This window comes from Lampetra planeri, chromosome 44, assembly GCF_965212315.1.
Source record: "Lampetra planeri chromosome 44, kcLamPlan1.2.h2, whole genome shotgun sequence".
Taxonomy (NCBI): domain Eukaryota; kingdom Metazoa; phylum Chordata; class Hyperoartia; order Petromyzontiformes; family Petromyzontidae; genus Lampetra; species Lampetra planeri.
The window spans coordinates 2,670,529-2,691,876 of record NC_136150.1 but is presented as its reverse complement, the minus strand read 5'-3'; the positions used below and the strand labels follow the sequence as shown (position 1 = coordinate 2,691,876).

The window sequence follows — 21,348 nt, the reverse complement described above, 5'->3', positions numbered from 1 at the left end:
TAAACACACACACACACAGGTACACCCTGGACTATGCTGGAGATCACAGCATACGAACGTACCCATAATTGTTGCTATAACAACACATACTTGTTCTTGTGTATACACGTGCACACACCATATCATTGCTATAGATTGTTAGCACTTGTAAACAATGTACAGGGTAGAACCAACTCTATACCAGACAATAATCAAGGTGTGTATACTGCCAGGGACAGCTGTTGTATCAGTGTCTGTGTCTGTGAATACTGAAAGGCTGTGTGTGAACACGTGTACACACACACACAGCACCCCACACTACAGCATACACACAGAATACAAACAGCCTTGTAAGAGAACCACACTTCATAGACTCCACAGGTGTATGTACTAAGCTCACCAGAGTACAAGAACAGCTGTTGTATCCGTGTCTCTGTGTCTGTGAATACTGAAAGGCTGTGTGTGAACACGTGTACACACACAGCACCCCACACTACAGCATACACACAGAATACAAACAGCCTTGTAAGAGAACCACACTTCAGACTCCACAGGTGTATGTACAAAGCTCACCAGAGTACAGGAACAACTGTTGTATCCGTGTCTGTGAATACTAAAAGGCTGTGTGTGAACACGTGTACACAGCATCCCACACTACAGTACACACAGAATACAAACAGCCTTGTAAGAGAACCACACTTCATAGATTCTATAGGTGTATATACTGCCAAGCTCACCAGAGTACAAGAACAGCTGTTGTATCCGTGTATCAGTGTGTCTGTGAATACTACGTGTTCACACACACAGCACCCACACTACAGCATACACACAGAACACAAACAGCCTTGTGTATGTTGTGTACAGCCAGGCTCACCCAGAGCTGCTGGTGACACGTGTCTCTGTGTCTGTAGGAGGCTGCTGCCTGCAGCACCTCGCTACAGTGTGTACACACAGCTATGCCAGGTGGAGGTGTGTGTAGGTGTGTGTCTATACGTGTGTGTGTGTAGGTGTGTGTGTGTGGGGAGCGGTGGTGTAGCGGTTAGCGCGCTGCGCTATGAACCTGGCGACCCGGCTTCGATTCCCGCTCATGGCCAACATCAGTGCCGATTATCTGAACCGGTCCTGGGCCTCCCCTAGGTCGACTCAGCCTGAAACGAGTACCTGGTGCGGTGTGTAAACATCGCCACTAGGGAGACAAAGGCGGTCGGGCGTGGTGCTAGCCACCCACCCTCTCGTGTGCCGTTCCGGCCTTCATAGGTGCTCGCTTAACAGCACTTGCCCCTACAGTCTGTTATGGCTATATGGGGGATCTTTGTAGGTGAGTAAGTGTTGGTGTGTTTAGGTGTGTGTAAGTGTTGGTGTGTTTAGGGGTGTGTAAGTGGCGGTGTGTGTGGGTTGATGTGTTGGTGTGTGTGTAGGTGAGTGAGTGTAGGTGTTGGTGGGTGTTGGTGTGTGTGTTGGTGTGTAGGTGTTGTTGGTGTGTAAGTGTTGGAGTGTGTGTCGGTGTGTGTGTGTAAGTGTAGGTGTGTTGGTGTGTGTAAATGTTGGTGTGTGTGTAAGTGTTGGAGTGTGTAAGTGTAGGTGTAGGTGTGTGTTTAGGTGTAGGTGTGTGTAAGTGTAGGTGTGTGTAAGTGTAGGTGTGTGTGAGTGTGTGTCGGTGTGTGTGTGTCGGTGTGTGTGTGTCGGTGTGTGTGGTTCTCGGCTCACCACACCGTGCCAGGGGTCCAGCTGGGTCGAGTATCCGCGTCTCCCCCGGTGCCTTGACGCCTGCTGCTGCTGCTGCCTCCCTTGCGGAGCTCTCAAAGTAACTTTCCTGCAGGGACACGCGACGCCTCTTCACCGCCACGCGCCACCAACGGCGGAGGGAGGGGGGAGGAGGGGGTGGGTGGGGGCTGTGCCGGCGGGTCGCTCCCGCGGAGGGATACAACAACACGGAGGCCCCGCCCACACGTCACAACGTGCGCGCGCGCGCGCACGCGCCCCCTGCCTGCACCGACGACGCATTGACCCTAGTGGTGAAGTATGGTCAAATTTAGATTTGAAGCTTTCGTGACTGCAGGGATCCATACTCGTTGGTTCTTTGCCGAAAGAAACAAAGGATATGGCCAGCAACACGTCCGGCCGCCTTTGTCTCCCTGGTGGTGTTATTTACACAACGCACCAGGTACTCACTTGAGGCTGAGTCGACCTAGGGGAGGGCCCAGGACCGGTTCAGATAATCGTCACCGGTGTTGGCCGTGAGCTGGAATCGAACCCGCGTCGTCAGGTTCATAGCGCAGTGCGCTAAGCGCTACACTACCGCTCCCCACACACACAGACACACACACAACAACAACCGCCATTCTCCACTAAGTGGCGGTGACGTCACCACGACGCTTGTGCCAGGCCATGTGCACCTTGAGGCCACGTGAAGTGTCGAACGCCCGCTGGCAGGAGGTCACGGGGCAAACCCAGGTGCCACGGGTCGACTGACCGAGATGACCGAGATGACTGGCTGATGCACCACCTGTGCCCCCTACTGTGCCAACTTGCTGTGCTTTAGCCACCCGGCGCTCGGCTCGTTGTTGTGAGCGTCGCTCCTCCGCCCTCCGTTGTTGTTGGAGGGCGACTGCCTCCAACTGCCCAGTAGCGTCCTTCACGAGCCTCCTCCACTGAAGCCGATCTTGACACCGCTGGTACCAGTCATCGGCAAGTCCACTCAGCTCCACGTCCTCCTGTACCACATCACTCCATCTCTTCTCTAGCCCGTGCCGCGCCCGTTTAGCCCACTCGATCCGGCCGAACAAAAGCTGCTTGGGCATGCGGTGGCTGGGCATGCGGGCTACATGACCCAGCCAACGCAGCCTTGCCTGCCGGAGGAGCTCCTCACACAATCCAGCCTGGTTAAACCCAGGATGGATCGTAGGCAGGCCAGCCTAAATGTTTCTAACCGGTGAAGATGCTCCATTAGGGGGGTCCACGTTTCGCAAGCGTAGAGAAGGGAGGGAATGACTGTGGCCGAGAAGACCCGAAGCTTCGTGCGGAGCGACAGACCAGGTAGCTTCCACACAGCGGTATGCAACCGATGAAAGGATAGAAATAATAATAAAATACAAATGAAAATAACTAAGTTAAATCACCTGATGACGGACGCTTGTGTTGCACCCGAAACGTCGTGATTTAATTTAGTTATTTTCATTTTTATTTTATTATTATTTCGATTTTCACCTACGTGACTTTACCGGAATATCCAAAGATTATGGTTCCAGTAATGTATTCTTATACATTGGTATAAATGTTGTTGTGTTGTGTACCCTTGCTGCTAACCGTAACACGTTTGTAATTCTCATCTTGTGAAATATTAAAGTGCTCCTCCCTTAAAAGCCCCATTTATGATGCTTCTAGTTCATTCTGAAGAGCCTTTATAATTGTCCATACACGGTGAAGTACGTGACAATACACACGAACGCGAACACATTGTCTTTAAAGTGTCTCCCGTGTCCTCTTAAAATGCGCATCACATACGCGTCGCCTCCTGTTGCCTCGCTGCGTTTCCTACTTTCCTGTTGGCATTTAAGAGACGCGGTGGCGTTTTAGGAGATTAATAAATGCCTAGTCCTCCATCAAAATAATATGGAACCTGGAGAACACGCGCGCCAGCGATGTTTGTGTTGAGATATTTTTTTAAATCTCATTTTATCAATTTACAGCCGTGATGTGTAAGAAGACGCATCGTGACGGCCGTTGCCGTCAGAGAGCTCAGCTGCAAAAAATCCATTTGTTGTACTGTGCTTTCTATGCTACCCGCCGTCACCAACCCGCGCCCGACCAGCATCCATCCAACAGTGGGCTGTACTTGCGCACATGAATTCGTGAAATGGATCAAAAGTTGCAACAATTCACAAAAGGGGCCCTCGGTATGAAAGAAACTCCTGTAGATGTATTATTATCCAGGGTTTGCCACCTGCAAGGGTTTGACCCGGACAGTTCACGAATTGGCGTTTGCAGTGTTCGAGTGGCAGTAATTGATCAGTAGCGAGATCCAATCGCGATTTTGTGTGGAACCTCATGACGGTTCAGCGTGGAGTAAACTGTACAGTTTTGACAGATCACAGGCTGAGCGAAGAATATGTCTGAGGGTTTAGGGCCACAGTGGAAAATGTGGTAAAACATTCTTGCAAATGACGAAAGAAACATCATCATCACAGAAAAAAAGTGCCGGCCCGAAAAAACCCCGTGAGTTGCGAAACACGTGCACAATAACACGTGTAAAAGGACCACTCAGCCTTCGAGAATGATGCAAATATTCACAAGAGGTGCATTGTGACCCTCGTATCTCAGTTCAGCATCAAGGCAATGCATTGAGGCAGCAGTGATGCACCGATCGACAACTGTAGGACCGGTTTAGCCCCAATTAGGATTCGTCAATGTGGAAAAACGTCACCGTCAGTGCGGCGTGGCAAGAGCAGCCCCAGGGAAAAATGTGGGCCTCCCTTTGGCGCCACGGTGGCTAGGAGATGTTAACTACCTCGCCTGGTATACAGGACGTCGTGGGTTCGATCCCGACCCTGACGCCTGCTGCTGTATATTTGGAGTTTGCGGTGTCTCTCATCATCATCACGGTGGCTAGGAGATGTTAACTCCCTCGCCTGGTATACAGGAGGTCGTGGGTTCGATCCCGACCCTGACGCCTGTTGCTGTATATTTGGAGTTTGCGGTGTCTCTCTCATCATCATCACGGTGGCTAGGAGATGTTAACTACCTCGCCTGGTATACAGGACGTCATGGGTTCGATCCACGACCTTGACGCCTGCTGCTGTATATTTCGAGTTTGCAGTGTCGGATTTTTCTCCGGGCCCTCCGGTTTATTCCCTCCACATTTAGAATCAACATCACCCCGCGTTTAGCGTACTTGGCTGCTGTTATACAATCCCACGTGATGATGATGATGATAATCAACTTCGTTGAGCTATCAGTTGTGATAGCCAGGTCGCTTCTGAAAAAATAACGATTTTAGCTCAAATTTTGATTTAAAGCTTTCGTGACTGCAGGAATTCATCTTCTTGGTTCTTTCGGTAAAGTCACGTAGAAGGGACGTAATAAAATAATAAAAATATTATATTATTTTCATTTATTATGTTTTATTTTTATTATTGTATTACTTCCCTTCTACGTGACTTTACCGAAAGAACCAAGAAGATTTTAGCTCAGTGAGGCCTTACTGGGGTAACATATAACAACGTTGGTTATTTTTAGATTTGAAGTTTTCGTGACTGCAAGGATCCATACTCTTTGTTTTTTTTCGGTAAAGTCACGTAGGTTCAAAAATAAAAATAAAACAAATACATTAAATCACGACGTTTCGAAGACGGAAGCTGACGTTGGTTATGCAATAGTTGCAGGTGAGTAGACGTCGTCGTTACGCAACGTGGATGATGCGTGAGGCTGCTGGAATGCCAGCCATGCGTCAATGAGACCGTGTGGACAAGTCCCACCGTGAGTTGTTTAGACTTTGTCAGCTCGACGTCTGCTGATGTCACACGACACGGACCCATTCGCATATAGAATCGATGTCGCGCGTTTAGATTATTTGGCTGCTGCATGCTATAAATTCCCACGTGATGATGACGATGATGATGATAAGCCACTTGTTTAGCGTATCAGTTGTGAAAAAAAAGCTGTAAAGCTCCGTGGGGCCTAATTTGGATAAAATATAACAAAAAAATAGTTATATAGTCGTTACAGGTGAAGAAACGTCATCGTTACGCAACATTTACAATTCGAGTACGACGTTTCGCCTGCAATTACAACTGCCATCTACAAGCGCCGCTTCTCGGTGGCAGCCCTAACAGTCTGGAACGGTATCCCTCTGCACATTCGCAGCATCACCTCAATCGCCTCCTTCAAGAGACACTTAAAAACTCACCTCTACAACCACGTGCTTTCGAGCGACTCTGAGCTTGGCTCCGCGCCTCTGAGTTGCGGCCATTACATCCGCAAATCTGCGCGCGTTATAAATTGAACTATCATTATTATTAAGCGTCAGTCAGGTTTTCACAAATCTCGTGGCCTTAAATGTTGCGGTTTTACTCTCCAACACACCGGTGTGCTGCACTAGTAAACGAATTGGCCACGTTTTGTTCACGTGACAAACCTTACTAATCGATGGCGGGTTTAACGACACATTGTATATCTACGCGATCTAACCCAAAAAAAACCTCCTCTATTATGGAAAATATTGGTCTGCGAAAGCCCCTCCTGCATGCTCGGTGTTCAACCAAAGTCGTTTCGACTTCGAGATCTCGACGTCCGATGCGTGCGACGAAGGGTGACCCCCTTCAACTTGTCCCATGAAGTCACGAGGAACCTGGCAGCGGTTTAATTGTTATAATTATTGTTATTTTGTAGCTTTCGTGACTGCAGGAATTACTCTTTGGTTCTTTCGGTAAAGTCACGTATAAAGATAAAATAATAAATTAAATACTAGCATACGACGTTTCGATTGCAACACAAGCAATCATCATCAGGTACAAATGAAATAGAAACACAAATCTAGTATACTTAGAAATGTAATGTAATACAACAGAGAGTCGGATAACATAACAGTCAACACCCTACCTGGTTGATTACGTTCTTCCTGAGAATGCAAAATTTGAGAGAGAGAGATAAAACACAGAAGCAGAGACATATAGACAGACATATAAGTAGACAGATATCACAGTGTTGCAATCGAAACGGCGTATGCTAGTATTTAATTTATTATTTTATCTTTATACGTGACTTTACCGAAAGAACCAAAGAATAATTATTGTTATTTATTTTTTTATTAAAGTGTGCCCTTCCCTTTTAATGTCAAAACTGAAGCGATGCATGCTCCTGACGCGAAGGGGAAAATCGATACCGTCTGGACATATAAGCGTGAGCCGTGAAAGTGTTGTCACGTTGCAACTCCGCATTTAGAAACATGCGTTGAGGTTTAATTTGATTGTTTTGGTGCTATGAATGTCAAAACGATGGGCCACTTTGTTGAGCTATCGTTTGCGATAGCCAGGTCGCTTTTGAAAAAGAAGTTCATACCTCAGTTGGCCTTTGTCTGGTTGTATGGGGATGGTTTAGTTTTAATTGTTTGTGCGATTTGTTTACATTTCTTGTACTTTGTACTCCTGCCGTGTTTGTGTGATGTTTGTTGTTGTAACGTTCTTACCCCGTGCTCCCACTGGGCATCTGTGAACAAAGAGCTTTCTAGCTCATCGGATTCATCCTCCAGTATCAATATTCTGATTGTGATGTAATCTATATTTGAAGTTGTAGTCGAGAATGGCACAGGTATAGATAGAGTATTCTCTACATCAAGTGGAATGCGGGATTTCCCGACATTGACTCGTGATGGTAAAACTAATTTACGATCATTGTGGTGGCCAAAAAGAGATGTTTGTTCATTTATTTCTGATTCAATCTGCGGTAACTATAGCACAGGAACGGAATTTTCCATCGCAAGAGGCTGTCAACCCTGTTTGTGAACAAACATTTCAATCCCGTGAATTTTGGGGGCTTTTTCTCCGTGCCAAAATGCTGCAAGCAAATACTTGGCATACGATGTGACAATGGTGTAAAAAAATATCCATCCGAATTATAATATATAACTTATAATATTATAACTATATCATGATAGTTCAGTATCAAGCTTTTTGGGTTATATCGCGTACGTACAAATGTGTCGTAACCCCCCGACACAGCAAGTCAGGGATTTGTCACGTGAATAAGACGCGCCAATGAGTTTACTACTTCAGCCCACCTGTGTGTTGGAGAGCGAATCCACAACATTTACAATTTGAGAACGACGTTTCGCCGGTAATTGCATCCAGCATCATCGGGCGATTTGCCCGAATATTATTATTAGCGCATGCGTGCTTTGGCGCCGCGATCAGCGTTCATTGTTATAAAGTGCGATTGTATTAGTTTACATTTGATCGAGGGGGAAAACCAATAGCGCGTTTTCGTCCAGGGGCTTAGTGTGTTGTATCTGTGCATTTTGTTGAAACGTAAACCCACCGGTTTGTCCGCTAAAAGCGTTGCAAGGATATGCGTGCGCAGACAGACAGACGATACAGACAGACAAAAAAATGACGTTTATAAGGTAAGATTATGAAGCATTATAACATCGTAATATCATGTACATGCAATCTTCTTTGGTATGGCTGATGTAGACGCAGAGCAATAACTATAATTTCACATCCAGGTGGTCATGCCCAGATGATATGCTACGAGGAAGGGTCATTGCATGTAATGTGACTTATCATAAAAAAAAATGTATTAAAGCCACACACTCTTATTAACGAACGTATTGAGATTGTATATGACACATGGTGATGATAACATACTGAAATACATCGCAGTATTTATACTCGGGGCGCCCTGGTGGCATGAAAATGTTATCTCCCTCGCCTCGTGCGCAGGAGGTCGTGGTTTCCATCGCGTTGTAAGTTTGGAGTTCTCTTCCTTTTCCGTGGTGGTCGCGTGGATTTTTTGTTCTCTCCGACCTCCTCTATTGATCCCCTCCACGTTAAGGAATGCGCGCTTAGATGATTTGGCCGCTGCTGCTATACATTCCCACGCGTGATGATGTCAGCCACGGCGATGAGCTTTCATCACGTGTGGCCAGGTCGCCTCCGGTCAAAGCGCTCGTAGCTCAGTGGGTGAAATAGAAATACTGCGAATAAAATATAATCATGGTTATGATCTTTTGATTTAAAGCTTTCGTGACTGCAGGGATTCATATTCTTGGTTCTTTCGGTAAAGTCACGTAGAAGGGAAATAATAAAAAAAATATTTATATTATTTTTATATCATGGATAATTAAGCAACCTCACTTAGCAACAAGGCTTCATGAGCTTACTTCGATTTGGTACACGGGAGATCCGTGGTGCGTGAGCAGAGCAGAGAGGCATTGCAAAGAATGAGTACAGCAGGATCCTTAAGGAATATTGCACGGCTAACAAACGATATATTCGACTGTTTCTCCGTGTGAACCGCGTTACATCGTAAAGATGGCCAGCTTCCCCAAAAAATCAAGACCTGGCGATGTACATATTTTTTTACAGCTTTACGTGTTTAGCTATGTTGTCCTTACCCCCGCAACTCCGATAAGCGCGGTTGGCTACGTACGGTGCGAAAGAAGTTCAATGTACATATGTACGTACAAAAGGGTGTTATTGTTGTTAAGCACAGTTATGAAATAAGCGAGCTAACAAGAAGCCTCCTGAAAAGATTTCAGACGCGCGATCTGGCCATTTATCTTGTACTTTATATTCTCAACAATTATGCAAATTTTTACCAAAAAAAATTTTTATATCTTATTTTACCAACAATTAAGGCGCGTCGTTATTCAAGTCCATCGATGTGTAACTTTAAATGTTACATCACAGGACTGGGCGTGACTGTGAAGTGGTTGTCCAGCGATCTACGTGGGAGTGTAGCATTAATAAGTTTTGTTTGGATGTTTTTTAAATGTCAGGAAGCGTGTAGTGTATACCGCATTACACGCACTGCTGTTCATAAATTCTATATATTTAAGAAAACCCAGACATCAGAATTAGATGGAGTGCCGTACTTGCTTTAATGTCATTCTGGTTGAATTTTTAAAATTATATTTCCATTTTCCTAACGAGAATGTAAGTAATCCGCTGCTGTGTGGAACAAAGTGTGATTGAATACTCTGTGGGATTGTCACAGGGACTAATTTGACTCGCGTAGGCCTCAATAAAGCTTCTTGCATTAATAATCCCGCTTAGGGTTTAATGTTACCGAGCACGTCGCTATATTCGGCCGCGTCCGCAGTGTGATGGAACACTCTGTTAGAACAAATGTCATGATTAGAATTCACGGGATTATATTTTTTGGGATTCTTGTTACAAATGCCACACAGCCCGGATGGAAAACAGACTCACTCCACCTGGTCCAAGAATAATACACAATGTTACGTTTCCTTTTTGGCCATTTACGACCTGAAAAACATTTTTTATTCAATTTTACCAGGTAGTTCTATTTCAGAAGCGACCTCGCCACAAATGATTTCTCAACGAAGAGGAGGCTTATCATGTGGAAATCTATAGCAGCAGACAAATACTGATTCTAAATGTGGAGGGAATAAGCCGGAGGACCCGGAGAAAAAAAATGACACGGGGAGAGAGAGAGACACCCCAAATATCCAGCAACAGGCGTCATGGGTCGCGATTGAACCCACAACCTCCTGTATACCAGGCGAGCTAGTTAACGTCTCACCATTGTGGCACGTGACCTGAAGCACAATGCCATGTCATTCGCTCAGTGGTTCTCAACTGTCTTGGTTTGGTGGGCCCTCAATCAAGACCCTCACTGATCACTGCTCACCCCTTGCCAAAACCCACAGCCCCCCTACGTATCTCTCAACGGGCCCGCATGAGTTCTCGAACGTATCAATAAATGTGCAGTTGAAAATTTTCCCGCGCACCCGTGTGTGTGTGCTCGCTAACAGCACTTGTCCCAACAGTCTGTAAAGGCTATACGGGGATCTTTGTCTTTGTTCGGCCGGATCGAGGGGGCTAAACGGGCGCGGCACGGGCTAGAGAAGAGATGGAGTGATGTGGTACAGGAGGACGTGGAGCTGAGTGGACTTGCCGATGACTGGTACCAGCGGTGTCAAAATCGGCCTCAGTGGAGGAGGCTCGTGAAGGACGCTACTGGGCAGTTGGAGGCAGTCGCCCTCCAACAACAACGGAGGGGGGAGGAGCGACGCTCACAACAACGAGCGGAGCGCCGGGTGGCTAAAGCACAGCAAGTTGGCACAGTAGGGGGCACAGGTGGTGCATCAGCCAGTCATCACAGTCAGTCGACCCGTGGCACCTGGGTCTGCCCCGTGACCTCCTGCCAGCTGGTGTTCGACACTTCACGTGGCCTCAACGTGCACATGGCCTGGCACAAGCGTCCTGGTGACGTCACCGCCACTTAGTGTCGAATGGCGGTTGTTGTGTTGTTGTGGTCCTTTCCTTTGGCTGCCATCCCAGTGGCAAGTGATATCTGAATTGGAACAACCCCACCCTCACCCATTTGACGAAATCCCACTCACCACCGTGGTGAAGTATGGGCGAACAACCACTCACAACTGACACGGGTTTGGCCCGGGACGGTCTGAAAAACGGGCAGTTGTTGTATTCGTTCGGGCGGTGGCACGAATTGATTTGCACCGAGGTGACGTGCCGGTGCTGTGTGGCAGCGATGCACTGCACGGCGTTGATAACAGAACCCCCGACGTTCATAACAGAGGGGTTTGGGGGGTGGTTAGATCGCGTAAATATATAAATGTTGTTTTAGATTTGAAGCTTTCGTGACTGCAAGGATTCATATTCTTAGGTTTTTGTCGGTAAAGTCACGTAGGTAAAAAAATGAAAATTAATAAAAGTAAAATAAAAAATCACGACGTTTCGGAAGCAACACAAGCCTCCGTCTTCAGGTGGAACAGTCACAGCACGATAGCTGTATCGAAAAAACCTAAGAATATATAAATGTTGTGTCGTTGAAACCCGCCACCACCCGACACAGCCAACGAGTGAGGGTTGTCGCGTAAACAGAACGTGGCCAATTCGTCACTAGCACAGCGCACTGGCGATATCGACGTTCATGCGAAACTTCATCTCGCGACACTGTACAACAGCTAATATATTTATATTGCCCCACGCAGAAACAAACAGCACACTCAAATTCTATTCTTAGGTTTTTTCGGTAAAGTCACGTAGGTAAAACATCAAAATTAATGAAAATAAAATAAAAACAAAAATCACGACGTTTCGGAGGCAACACAAGTCTCCGTCATCAGGTGGGACCGTCACAGCCAGATTAGCTGCAGTCACGAAAGCTTCAAATCTAGCACACTCAAACCAAGGTCAACTCAATTGGCTTGACTCAGGGACCCAGGGATTCATAAAAAAAAAATAGGACTGCACCAAACATCACCTCGAATTCAAATCGAAACAACAAAAAAGCGAATTAATCTCTCACTGGCTTATCTTGTTTTTTTGTCTCTCTCCTTCCATTCAGTCCCCATCCCCACGTCTCTCGATCGACACATCTCTCCCGTCGTGACATCTCTGTCACCTGTATCTCCCTTCTGTCATCTCTCCTCGACAGTTCGATCTGTCGCTCACCACATCCTCTGCATTTCTCTTATCTCGCCAGGAAACAAAAACAAAGACAAAGATTGCCCGTGTAGCCTTAACATTCTGTTGGGGGCAAGTGCTGTTAGCAAGAACCTATCAAGGCCGGCACGGCACACGAGGGGGTGGGTGGCCAGCACCAAGCCCAGCCGCCTTTGTCTTCCTAGTGGCGATATTTACACGATGCACCAGGTACTCATTTGAGGCTGAGTCGACCTAGGGGGAGAGTAGAGGACACTGACGCCTGTTGTATATTTGGAGTTTGCGTGTCTCTCTCTCCGTGGCCTCGTGGATTTTTTTTTCTCCGGGTCCTCCGGTTTTTCCTTCCACATTTATAAACATGCATTCAGATTATTTAGACTATCTAGGTGCGATAAATGTTCAAATGATGGGCCACTTTGTTGAGCTATCATTTGTGGACAGGCCCGCTTCTGAACAATAAGTGAATACCTCAGTGGGCTTTGCCTGGTAAGGATGGTGATGGTTTCGTTTTATTTATTTGATGTTTGGGTGATTTGTTTACCTTTCTTGTACTTTTCACCACAATCGTGTTGTTGCACCGTTTGTTGTTGTAACGTTCGTACCCACCCCTTCTGGACATCTGTGAAAAAAAAAGCTTTTTAGCTAATCAGATTCCTCCAGTTTAAATATTACGATTCTGAAGCTTAAGCGCTTGTTGTTTCTAAATGTGGAGGCGGGGGGGGGGGCACGCGGAATATAAATATACAACGGGACATCACCAGGTCCATACTGAGTCCCATGGCAAGCCAGTTAGCATCTCGCCTGCACGGCTTTCGTGGGCAACATCTTTATCATAATCGTTAAGTGGCTCTTCAATCGAGCATGAAATGTCAACCGCGATTCATATTCAACATAATGTCCACCTTTCTTGGCAATAAACGGTCATAAAACAGCGTAGGGCACGCTGAGAACAACCGACTCATTCATCCGGGATGGGATTGGTGGCCGTGCCTTCAGTTGTGTGTTACACGTCACACCACCGACTTAGCTCCATTAAACAATTCGTATATTTTGTAAAACTGTAGGGTGGTTACGTGGAAAGTCCCACCGCGCGTGGCTCTATAGAATGATTTTGAAATGTTGCCTGTGAGGTTGGCTCAAGAAATGGAAGGAGTTATTGGGGCAAGGGGGAGTGAGTAGCACGCACGGCAGGAGGAAAAGCAGTGTGCAGGGACCCCTCTACTTGCGAGCATTCGACTTACGAACTTTCAGAGATACGAACAAACCTGGTCCGTATGTCCAGTTGCTTTTTTCGGACCTAGAGTCGTGAGTTCAATCGCCCCGCGCAATAGATGGCGGTGGTGGCATCTACATCTGCAGAGCATGAAGAACCGGTTGCATCTACATCTACAGGAGATTATACAACTTTTAAAGCCATTCCCCGTGTTTAGTGTGCACGCCATACAACGCGTTTGGAATCGACGGGAGCAAAGTTGGGACTTACGAACAAACCGACTTACGAACAGACCTATGGAACATAAATTGTTCGTAAGTAGAGGAGTCCCTGTAATTGTAGTTGTGTTGTTGTATCTGGGTGGCAACCGATTTGTCCAGAGCAAATGCCAATTATTATGGGGGTACAAAACTGAAAAATCAACACGGATGGGTAAACTTAGCACGTGAATAACGAAACGGAAAACGAGAGTAAAACTAACCTTTAAAATAACAGGCTCGGTCCAGGGCTTGGCAACAAGAGACATTTTTTTTAGAATTCTATAAAAGAAACAAACCCGCGATTTCAAGAGCCCCGATGCAGCAGTGGATTGATCATGGCTGGTGAGGATGATGATGATGATGATGGAGACTTAGAAAACCAAACACGACCTTTGCAACTTTAAATATCTCAAGAATGATTAGCATAACCAAATGTTACCTTTTTTTAATTTACAATACGAATGCAACTCGACACCACAGTTAATTACCTCCCAAGTGCCTGCGGCATTGGCCTCGCCTCCACCTTGGTATCTCTCTGCATGCGAACGGGGGGGGTGGGCAGAATTTACCGCCGCTGTGATTTACCCTCTCGGAGGGATGATGATGATGATGCTGCTGCTGCCACCTATGGTCAGGAAAAATATATATTTTTGGGTTTGAATGCCGTCAGCGAGGCTGGCTCCAGGAGCGATGTTACTTTTACAGGTAGGAACCTCCTGGTTACACCAGCCAATAGGAGATTATTGTGTCCGTCCGTCCGTCGTGCATCCAAAAATGGAAGGGGTGGGGCTGGGTAGAGAGGGGAGGGTGGGGAGGGGCTGGGTGGGTAGGGTGGGGAGGGGCTGGGTGGGGAGGGTGGGGCTGGGTGGGGGGTGGGAGGGGTGGGGCTGGGTGGGGAGGGGCTGGTCACCTCGTGGTGCCCTTATAAAACTCAACGTTTAACCTACTCACGCCGGCTTGTGCCCACCCTCACAGTCGGCCATATTTGCGGAATACACCACGCCGCCGTTGACCCTGGCCATTGACCGAGCAACCCAACGTTCCTACCAGCTCCCTCCGCAGGAATGTGTTTTTCTAAGGCCCAGGGGAGTTGGCAAACACAATAATAAGAGGCATTTAATTCGATAATTCGGTTTATAAAAATGCATATATATTCCTAGAGCCACAATGAATGTGAACACAAGACGGGTACTTGGTGAAGAACGTCAAACCATTTATTTTTTTGTAATACATTTTTATAATAATAATAATGCTAAATTATAACGCGCACAATGCTCACTTGCCCCCCGAGATGTGGGGCCCAACCCAGAGAGATGCGCTCAAGTAAAATAAAAAAAAATAGTTGAACACGTAGGCTTTCGCGACCAATATCATCCATAACAGAGATTTTTGGGAACGAAACAGTAAGACTTCTCCACAAATCTGGCTGTCGCCTGATGAAGCTGGTTGTAATTACTGGCGAAACGTCGTACTCAAGATTGTAAATGTTGTGGCTTGGCTCTCCAACACACCGGTTAGTGCTGTACTAGTGTACTACACTATACACTACACTATACACTACTGCTGTACTAGTATACTACACTATACACTACACTATACACTACACTATACACTAGTGCTGTACTAGTATACTACACTATACACTACACTATACACTAGTGCTGTACTAGTATACTACACTATACACTAAACTATACACTACTGCTGTACTAGTATACTACACTATACACTACACTATACACTAGTGCTGTACTAGTATACTACACTATACACTACACTATACACTACACTATACACTAGTGCTGTACTAGTATACTACACTATACACTACACTATACACTAGTGCTGTACTAGTATACTACACTATACACTACACTATACAAGTACACTATACACTACACTATACACTAGTGCTGTACTAGTATACTACACTATACACTACACTATACACTACACTATACACTAGTGCTGTACTAGTACACTACACTATACACTACACTATACACTAGTGCTGTACTAGTATACTACACTATACACTACACTATACAAGTACACTATACACTACACTATACACTAGTGCTGTACTAGTATACTACACTATACACTACACTATACACTAGTGCTGTACTAGTATACTACACTATACACTAAACTATACACTACTGCTGTACTAGTATACTACACTATACACTACACTATACACTACTGCTGTACTAGTATACTACACTATACACTAAACTATACACTACTGCTGTACTAGTATACTACACTATACACTACACTATACACTACTGCTGTACTAGTATACTACACTATACAGTACACTATACACTACTGCTGTACTAGTATACTACACTATACACTACACTACTATACACTTGTGCTGTACTAGTGACGAATTGGCCACGTTCTGTTTACGTGACAACCCGTACTAGTTGGCTGTGTCGGGTGGTGGCGGGTTTTAACGACACATTTATATATTTACGCGATTTAACCCAACAACCTCCGTTATGGATAAAAAAAAGATGCGAGTGTGGAGGTGGTGGTGATGGTAGTTGGCACAGTAGGGGGCACAGGTGGTGCATCAGCCAGTCATCTCGGTCATCTCAGTCAGTCGACCCGTGGCACCTGCTGGGTCTGCCCCGTGACCTCCTGCCAGCGGGCATTCGACACTTCACGTGGCCTCAAGGTGCACTTGGCCTGGCACAAGCGTCGTGGTGACGTCACCGCCACTTAGTGGCGAATGGCGGTTGTTGTTGTTGTTGATGGTGGGATGGCGTGGTTTCAGGTAGCAGAGGGGGCCGACAAAGTAGAAAACGACGCTGTGGCGATGGTGGTCCTTGACTCTCTCTCTCTCTCTGGCGTGGAGATTAAACTCCTGGGCAGAGCTTCAAGGAGTTCTGGGTTTGGTGCGGTTTGTGAGAGTGACAGACCAGTTCCTATGATCAGTTCCCATGATCACTGTTTCATTGCTTTCATGGCTTTATTTTGGTGATTTTCGATCAGTTTGTTTGGTTTAGCCATGTTTGTTTGTTGTAGTACAGAGTTAGACTGATGGCCTTAATCTAAGTTGTCTTGTGGTTGTTGTTGTTGTTTGACTTGCATCCCACTGGGATTTTTGCACACAGCGTTGGTGTACGGTTTTTTCGGTAAAGTCACGTAGGTAAAAATAAATAATAAAAATAATAGAAATCAAATAATAAATCACGACGTTTCGGAGGCAACACAAGCCTCCGTCATCAGGTGGGACCGTCACAGCTAAATTTACTGTATCAAGGTGATACAGTAAATTTAGCTGATGACGGAGACTTGTGTTGCCTCCGAAACGTCGTGATTTATAAAAAAAAAAAACTATTATTTCTTTTATTTTTATTATTTATTTTTACCTACGTGACTTTACCGAAAAAACCCTAAGAGTATGAATCCTTGCAGTCACGAAAGCTTCAAATCTAGAACTCTGACTTTGACCGACCCTCCACCAGGATGGCCACGTGCGAATTTCGCGAATGCCACTCGACATCAAAGCCTCGCATCGTCCAATGTATTGGGCTGTACTGCCCTCTACCGACCAACCCACTACATCGACACCATCATTAATCGATTCGTTCGAACAATTCACAGAAGACAGCGGCGGCAGCGACGCTCTATCAGAGGTTGCAAACGGGTTTTGATTCCTTACCCGTACCCGGCCGCACCAGGGTCGCAATACAACTCTGAAAATGTACATCTGAAAATGTACATTATCAGAGTTGCAGATAAAAGGGTAAAAACCTATTACTATATCTTGCTACTGGCAAAGGAGGTCTCATAATGTAAATGCTTACCCCGAGCTCTCAATACTCTGATGGTGCGTTGTCTTTGAGTTGTGCGCCTTTTGGCGTCATCTGGTACAACACCATGTCAGACTGGGCTCTAAGAAAAGCTGTCTCGGTTGTGGACCAATCAATTTCAAGGACAGTGCATATATTATCAGAGTTGTCTTTTTGTTTGCATTTTGACCGCAAGTGTTGTGGTTAATGCAAACGTGATCCCATGTAAAAAGGTGTCAGTTTTGTTGCCAGATAAAAGGATAAAAACCTATTACTATATCTTGCTACTGGCAAAGGAGGTCTCATAATGTAAATACTCCAAGAGTTTGGGAGGAATTCGGCACCGGCTAATTCGCCTGGCCTGGGGCATTCACTTTCCGGCTGTCGTTCCCCCGTGCATCGCGAGCCATCCCCTCCTCCGAGTTGAGTGAATGCTGTGCCGATCAACTTGTGGTGAATCAAGCAAGTTGGGGAGGAGGGCTTGGGATGATTGCGATGTGTATGTAAGGCAGCGTACGCGTTTTACTCCACGCGCACACACACTGGTGTTTCAACTGACACACACACACACACTGGTGTTTCAACTGACACGCGCACACACTGGTGTTTCAACTGACACACACACACACACACTGGTGTTTCAACTGACACACACACACACACACTGGTGTTTCAACTGACACACACACACACACACTGGTGTTTCAACTGACACACACACACACACTGGTGTTTCAACTGACACGCGCACACACTGGTGTTTCAACTGACACACACACACACTGGTGTTTCAACTGACACACACACACACTGGTGTTTCAACTGACACACACACACACACTGGTGTTTCAACTGACACGCGCACACACTGGTGTTTCAACTGACACACACACACACACTGGTGTTTCAACTGACACACACACACACACACTGGTGTTTCAACTGACACACACACACACACACTGGTGTTTCAACTGACACACACACACACACTGGTGTTTCAACTGACACACACACACTGGTGTTTCAACTGACACACACACACTGGTGTTTCAACTGACACACACACACACACACTGGTGTTTCAACTGACACACACACACTGGTGTTTCAACTGACACACACACACACACACTGGTGTTTCAACTGACACACACACACACACACTGGTGTTTCAACTGACACACACACACACACACTGGTGTTTCAACTGACACACACACACACACTGGTGTTTCAACTGACACACACACACTGGTGTTTCAACTGACACACACACACACACACTGGTGTTTCAACTGACACACACACACACTGGTGTTTCAACTGACACACACACACACACTGGTGTTTCAACTGACACACACACACACACTGGTGTTTCAACTGACACACACACACACTGGTGTTTCAACTGACACACACACACACACACTGGTGTTTCAACTGACACACACACACACACACTGGTGTTTCAACTGACACACACACACACTGGTGTTTCAACTGACACACACACACACACTGGTGTTTCAACTGACACACACACACACACTGGTGTTTCAACTGACACACACACACACACACTGGTGTTTCAACTGACACACACACACACACACTGGTGTTTCAACTGACACACACACACACACTGGTGTTTCAACTGACACACACACACACACTGGTGTTTCAACTGACACACACACACACACACTGGTGTTTCAACTGACACACACACACACACTGGTGTTTCAACTGACACACACACACACACACTGGTGTTTCAACTGACACACACACACACACTGGTGTTTCAACTGACACACACACACACACACTGGTGTTTCAACTGACACACACACACACACTGGTGTTTCAACTGACACACACACACACACACTGGTGTTTCAACTGACACACACACACACACTGGTGTTTCAACTGACACACACACACACACACTGGTGTTTCAACTGACACACACACACACACACTGGTGTTTCAACTGACACACACACACACACTGGTGTTTCAACTGACACACACACACACACACTGGTGTTTCAACTGACACACACACACTGGTGTTTCAATTGCCACGCGCACACACTGGAGTTTCAAAAGTCTCGGCAAAGTATTTAAATGGGATTTTTTTTTTCTACCTTTAATACAAAGCCCTAAATTAATTAAAATGTCCAGACAACACAAATGTACTTTTTGTTAACGTGGATAACAGGTCTAAAAAAAATATAATTAATTTCAAAACACACCTGGTAGCAGGCCTGCCTTAGCAAATAACACGCAAACCTTTGGGCAGTCAGAATATCTCAAGAGCAAAGCAGTCTGCCGACACCTACATTGACCAACACAAAGGTGACCAGCGCTGCACGCATCATCACAGCTCTTAGCCTCGTCCAGACCACCAGCTCAAAAGAACTGCCAACACGCGGCCTTTTTGTCGTTTGCGGGCTGTGCTGACGAGTCTCGTCGAAGGCGAAACCGGTCCACGGTTGACGTCGTCGTTCCGCTGCTGCCTGTTGGGAGGAGCCACATTTTCCGAGCTCCGAGTCGGTGGTTCTCACCGACGAGCATGGCCGCAGGTTTTAGTTCTTTGCGAGCTGGTGGTTTGGACAAGGCCGAGAGATTTTTGTTCTGTTCGTACAAGCAGTGCCGCAACAGTTTCGCGCGTTGCCAAAAAGTTTCCGTTGCGATGGGAGGGGGGGGGCGGGCGCGGCGTGGTTTCTCGTCAGTCGCCCTTCCTCCCCACAACAGATTCCGCCTCACGGTGGGAATCGCTTTACCGCACCGCGGTCATTTCATACTCTGCGCCAAACGTCCCGAGTCGAACGAATCGTCGTACGGACTACTCCCCACGCCACGCTTGACGAACGCTCTCCGGCTACGTCGACCGCTCTGGCCCTCGCGACCTCGAACGTCGAGCGTCCGTCGCCGCATCCGCTCGCGAACAAGTCGCGCGGCCTGCGCAGTGGCGACGACGAGGGCTTTGAGAGAATGAAAGGCTCCTAATTAAAAAAAAAACTGGCTTGTCGCCTGATGAAGCTCGTTATAATTACTGGCGAAACGTCGTGCTCAGGTTGTAAATGTTGTGGCTTTGCACGCCAACAAACCTGGCGTGCTGTGCTAGTGACGAATTGGCCACGTTCTGTTTACGTGACAAACCTCACTAGTTGGCCGTGTCGGGTGGTGGTGGCGGATTTAACGACACATTTATATATTTACGCGATCTAACCCAAAAAAAAACCCCGTATATTATGGACAACAACTGGAATAACAAGAAGCGTTGCAGACCCCAAGTTGTTCTGCGCAACCTAAACCGCTTCCCAAAGGCGATGTTCACGTGCCCGCCCACCAGCCGTGGTGTTCGTTCCTGCGGCCGGCAAAACTCGACCATCAACGGCGACGTTGCCTTCTTCCCTGCCACGACAAAATTGAGTTTTATATTCACGGTTGAGGACGGACATTAACTCTCCACGTTGACGCCATCCGTGTGCGCTGTATGCCCCTTAGAAAAATTCGTATACAAAAATTGAGACCGCGGTATTTTTGTTTGTTCCCTGTCGCGCGTTTAACGCGGGACCGGGGATTGGTCGATCGCCACGCCTTTCCGCGCACCGACGAAAACGGTCATTCGGTCGCAAGGCGAGTCTCCTCCCTGCCTGCCGTGCACGGTCAACTTCCCGGGACGGCCGCACGCCGCCTCTGCCCACGATCCCAAAGCGTGGCCGGAAAAATGATGAAAACGACAACACGACGAGTGGCGGCGGGGGCGGATCTCTGGGCGGGGAGAGATCTCCGCATGAGCCTCCCCTCCCCGCCCAGCGCCCGATGCTCACAGCCACGTGAGTGAACAAATGGGACGAGCGTGCGATGCTGTGGGGAGGGGGGGGGGCGGCAGCGCGAGTGTGGCTGCAGTGATGACC

General features: G+C 46.8%; 1 protein-coding gene across 3 annotated transcripts in view; it reads right to left on the bottom strand.

Moving 5' to 3' along the window:
- Positions 1-1,822, bottom strand: part of LOC144732786 (protein kinase C delta type-like) — a 101,358-nt gene extending 99,536 nt beyond the window's left edge. For 2 of the 3 annotated variants that reach the window (XM_078614375.1, XM_078614377.1), the window contains exon 1: positions 1,687-1,822. The gene's annotated coding sequence lies outside the window, so the exon portion shown is untranslated. The remainder of the gene's footprint in view (positions 1-1,686) is intronic. The other variant, XM_078614376.1, reaches the window with a different exon arrangement.
- Between the last annotated feature and the right edge of the window lie 19,526 nt (positions 1,823-21,348).